Source organism: Acartia tonsa, chromosome 6 (genome assembly GCF_053477335.1).
Source record: "Acartia tonsa isolate MP-2025a chromosome 6, ASM5347733v1, whole genome shotgun sequence".
NCBI classification, from domain to species: domain Eukaryota; kingdom Metazoa; phylum Arthropoda; class Copepoda; order Calanoida; family Acartiidae; genus Acartia; species Acartia tonsa.
This window is the reverse complement of record NC_137265.1, coordinates 9732199-9737374: the sequence shown is the minus strand read 5'-3', so window position 1 is coordinate 9737374 and position 5176 is coordinate 9732199. Positions and strand designations below refer to the sequence as shown.

The 5176-nt window shown below is 33.5% G+C and overlaps 1 long non-coding RNA gene across 1 annotated transcript; it reads left to right on the top strand.

Annotated features, from left to right (window-relative positions):
- Nucleotides 1–977: 977 nt before the first annotated feature.
- LOC145323256 (uncharacterized) lies at nt 978–2912 on the top strand. Its single transcript, XR_013880897.1, has 3 exons — nt 978–1096; nt 1568–1658; nt 2451–2912. It is a non-coding gene; the product is annotated as an uncharacterized LOC145323256 (long non-coding RNA).
- The last annotated feature ends 2264 nt before the right edge of the window (nt 2913–5176 follow it).

The following is a 5176-nucleotide window of genomic DNA, read 5'->3' as shown; positions in this document are numbered from 1 at the left end:
CAAAATAAGATCTAATTTACAATCAGCTAACTATTAGTCATTTTATAGGACTCTAACTTTCCTAATTTCTGCATCTTACTTTCCATATTACTTTTTACAATTACAAGGACCCTGCCTTTACAGCTCCACTGGATGATCTGGCCTATAATCTTCTGACCAACAATGATATTGGATCTACTTGTCTACCCTCCTGCAAACATTTGATTCTCACTGCTAAACTCATTTTTCACAGGAATATAAAAATCTGGTTACTTTAACTTTTCTTGATTTCCAATTCACATTACTTAATTCAATTCATCTACGTCTGTCTGTCGGCCCGTCTGTAATGCTACAAGGAAATGTAATTTTCTCGGTTGATATTTTGAGAGACTGTTAAATTTTTTTGTATAAAGATACCTCATACCAAATTTTCAAGTTTACAACTTACTTGTTGTGTTTCTAAGCCATTTTACAAACCAAATATATTTTTAATTTAAGGAGAGGGGTTGGATATTAGAGTTTAACATCCCCTTGTCTGTGAAGTGGGTGTAATACCTAAATTTTGCCATTGAGGAGGAATATACCCTCTGCTTCTCTCTTTCTTTATCTTACTTTATGATAATTGAACATCTTACTATAACCAGGGATAAGGGATAGGAAACCTGGCAATAAATTAGGTCCCAGCCTGTTTCGCTAGGGATAATGCAACATTTATCATAAAAAGTTATATTTTTACTTTAGACTAGCTACCTGAATTTTATTCTATACTTTATCTACACATACACACAGCTATTTCATTAGCGTTGATAATGAACTAATGCACCATACCATAACTGTTTTTTTAGGCCTAGGCTTGAAATAGGCCTGAAATAGTATTTTCCTACGTTTCATATCCCTTATCCCTGTCTATAACTCTCTTCATCCGTTGTTCCATTCTTGATATTTTTACTTTGCCACCTCTTGTGTTAAGAGCACCTAGATGTTAGTGGCGCAACGCGACGACAAGCATAAACAAGAATGAAATTAAACAAAATAACCTGATTAAATAACAACAATATACAGAGAAACCTATGTAAAGACAAGTAGGCTAAAATTCACCATCAACAAAAATATAAGCGTAAGAATTTATTGTTTTAACTTTTCAAATGTGAAATTTTTCTATAATTAGGGTCAGTCCGTCCATAACAGTTATAATTGTCCAATGAAAGTATGTCCTTAAAATTTACGCAATTTTACAACAAATTTATGTAAAATTTAGTTTAGACTTACAAATTAATGTTATGCTTATAGGTTCTTACGCTCTTCATGTGTTATTGTCCGATTTAAAAATTTTTTTTTGTTAAAAGTATCAAAATTTTATTTCCCGTTGTTTTGAGCATTCAGTATGTAATTTACTTTGACCGTCAGTCTGTTAGTCTTAGTACTGATATATAAGTATTAAAAAATTAAAAACAAATGTTGAAAAGGTTTCGTCATTTTTTCCCCAATATACATGTTTTTGACAACTAATCTTTAAATTCTTATACATAATTTTTGTGCTTCGCTACTTATGGATGTTGTCATCCTTGTTAATTTTCTATCTATCTAGGTAAATAAGAAAACGCATAGTTATGATATGTTTACACTATTGGTTGAGGTTGGTAGCGCTCTTGGTCTCTGGCTTGGCCTCAGTGCCCTAGGTATGCTAATCCTTATATTAAAGTAACAGGATGTCTGTCAGTCTGTCTGCCTGTGTGCATAAAAGGATCTCACTAACCGCTGTACCTATATGGTTCACATTTACAGTGAAGCTTTATCTAGGTCCTGGGTAGGTTTATAACTATTTTGTGGAAGGGTACCTCAAATTTCCTAGGAGAAATTAACCCTACCCCCCCATTATTTCTTCTTTTTAAAACTAAATGTAAGATTTGACTCTCTCAACCCCCCCCCCCCTCTTCCCCTCTCCTTCTTTGGTTCAGTGGAATTTAAAATGTTTGGTCTAAATTGGAGGTTGAACGTTATTTAACAAATCCTCTTAAAAAATTATATTATTAACATAATGACTTAGATCTTTGCAGGGATCTTAGGGGATAAGACAATGGACGATAATTTGTGTACATGTTCAATAGTAGTAAAAAATTCCCCGTATGTGTATTAAGGATATTGGTTGAAAAGTTTTGAACCAACCAATAAGAATTCAATTCTAGCACAAAAAGTTTTTGAGCCAACAAATAAGAAAAAGTTGTTTACTAAAGTAATTTGCAGTTCAATGCAGGGAGGGAGGAAACATTGGTCTTTTTATTACACTAGTCCCTAAAGTTGCATAATGACGTTCTCGTATTTGATGGCTTACCAACTTTAGGGGACTACTTCAACATTAGAGATGTACATCAATTTATCGGCCATTGTCTTATCTCTTTAGATCCTTGTATCAAATGTCTCTTTAGTTCCCATAATCTTTGTGACACAATCTCATAAATATTCAATTTTAGGGTTGGTAGACTCTGTGCTAGAGATGTGGTCGTGGCTGATGAAACATTGTCTGGGGTGTAAAGAAAAATTCAGAAAAGACAAGTCTGAGAAAAAGAAAGTCATCATTGATAAATGGTATTAGATTCCCCTGAATCATTCAATTACATCCCCTAACCCTCCCCAATTCCATACCAATATCTAATACATTTTATATTTTCTAGCTGTTGCGCTCCTAGCATCTAGGGGGTCTATATGAAGGGTTAGCTTAAATGGCCTAAAATCATGCCCAGAAATATCCTGTAACCATCCTGTTACCTATAAGGAGGTTCCCTATGAAGGAATAATTATAAACCTTACCTGCTCCTAAAAGAAGATTCACTATAAAGGAGAACCATATCGGTTCAGCGGTTAGCGAGATCCTTCGTTACAGATAAATTAATACTTTTTAGGATATCAAAATTTATGATGGCCCTATGAGCATGGTCGTAAGCTATTTTGAGGAAGTGGTACATACTACTTCCAATAAAAAAAAACATATTCCCCTCTATAAAAAACGTGACTGTAAAAAGACATTTAATTATTTATGCAATTTGTTAAAATTATATAAAATATGAATTTTGAACTACCTAACAAAATGATGATATATTATTATGTACCATATATAATGGCATACGACGCATATATAAATTGAAATAAATTGTAAACATTTAATTTTGACTTAAAAATTAATAATTTGAAGCGTAGTTACTCTACAAGTCCACAATTCATATCTGTTGGTAGAGCTACTGCTTTTGCTCCTTTCCTCTATAAGCTGTGAAAATTCAGGGGATTTGAGGTAAATGGAGAAATTCGCTCAATGTGACGACATAAAAATGAGGGAGATGAGAGGAGAAGTGGGAAGGAAACCACCTAAAAAAGAGATGGATAATCACTCATTCTTATGACGTCATATGTCTTTTTTTGCGCGTCTTTCTCCATTTACTATTTAGGCGTACTCTCTCACAACCCTTATAGGCTAAAACCTGCTGAAGACTAATGCTGAGCATTCCAAAAAAATTGGACATGCTTTTTTTTACATATGTATGAGGTATAATTAAAAATCTACCATTTTATTGGTGCGTCACTTTTATTAATGATTATCCTTGTTAAATGCGTAGGAGCTTTGCAAATCATTTATTTGTCTTCTTCATAAAAAATAATACCAAGTATAAGAATATTCATAAATAGCGAAGCGACAATTAAACTAAAAAAAACGACAATAAACTGTTATGCAAAATTAGTATATATAACTGGACTAATATGTTTTTTGTTTTAGCATTTGATAGGTTATTTTAGGTGAGGATATATGATTGCCCTGTGGGGTGACAGCCCCCCACAGGGGCAAAAAATATGAAAAAAAGCTACTGCAAAAATACGACGAAACCCGCTACTTCGTTTTCTTTCCATGATCCATATAATTGCATGTCACATTAAGAAATTAAAAGATGAAGTATTTTAAATATAGAACAAAAAACATATTTAAATTATCCTTTTTTGTTTGAACCAGTCTGTACAGGTTTGTGTATGCATGCATGCGGGATACATCAGCAGTATGTATAAACTGTTCTCATTCGTTAACTAAAAATTTTTAAACTTTAACCCTTTACAGTCGGGCCCCTTGCCGCACAAGCGGTGAATCTTTATGAGATATTAATATGTTATGTAGACATGTAAGAAAAGCTTAGTTTAAAATTTGAAGTCTCTAAGTCAAAAATTGCGACCACAGGAGCCTTTTAAAGATTTCTGGAGACCTGGAGGATCAGGACCTGCAGGGTTATACCTGGAACCTGAAATTGACTTGAACACATGTATTCAATATTAGGAGGTACTACTAGAGAATATTTTAGTATTTTGGTCAGATAAAATGCTTTGTTTAAGTCAAAAAAATAATTTTGCTCTTACCTGGATGACCCTGCCAGGTTTGCAGACATCCAGTGCCCGCCAGGATGGAGATATTCAATAAATACCCATACATAAAAAGTCACGCAGTTTGGGTTCTTTATCTTTCACACACAGACAATGAGATAGAAAAAACCGGAGGGGGGGGGGGGTCTTCAACGACCCTCCCCGCCCCGACCGTTAAGGGTTAATTCAAACTTGATTGGTGGGTTTAAAAGAGTTGTGTTTAAACTTTTACACTAATTATTTGAATCTATAAAAAAGGGATAATTTTGTTTATCAGAGATTTACTTCAATTAATTGTCTATTGTCTTATCCCCGATAGTAAATGTTAAAGTCATGTTGCGCAAAATCGTTCGATCGAAGCGGCCATGCCAAAGACAAATGGACAAACGAACGTACGAACAAACGCACTAAATATAGAGTAGATACGATTACAATAATTTATCATTGTTATTAATGCTCTTCATGTTGAATATTAGTTGACATATTTTGCTAAAAATGCCAAGGATACAGAGGTGGATTCTTAAAAAAAAATTGCCCCACTAATCGCTCAGTGGGGCAAAATTGTTTTCGTGAAAAATCCACCAAAATCACAGTAAAAATCTACAAAAATTAAACAAAATCATATGTGTTAATAACCCTTTTATGATTTTGTTTAATTTTTGTAGATTTTTAATGTGATTTTGGTGGATTTTTCACGAAAACAATTTTGCCCCACTAAGCGATTAGTGGAGCAATTTATTTTAAGAATCCACCTCAGGGATAAGACAATGATTGATAATCAATCTTCAAACCCTTAGTTTTT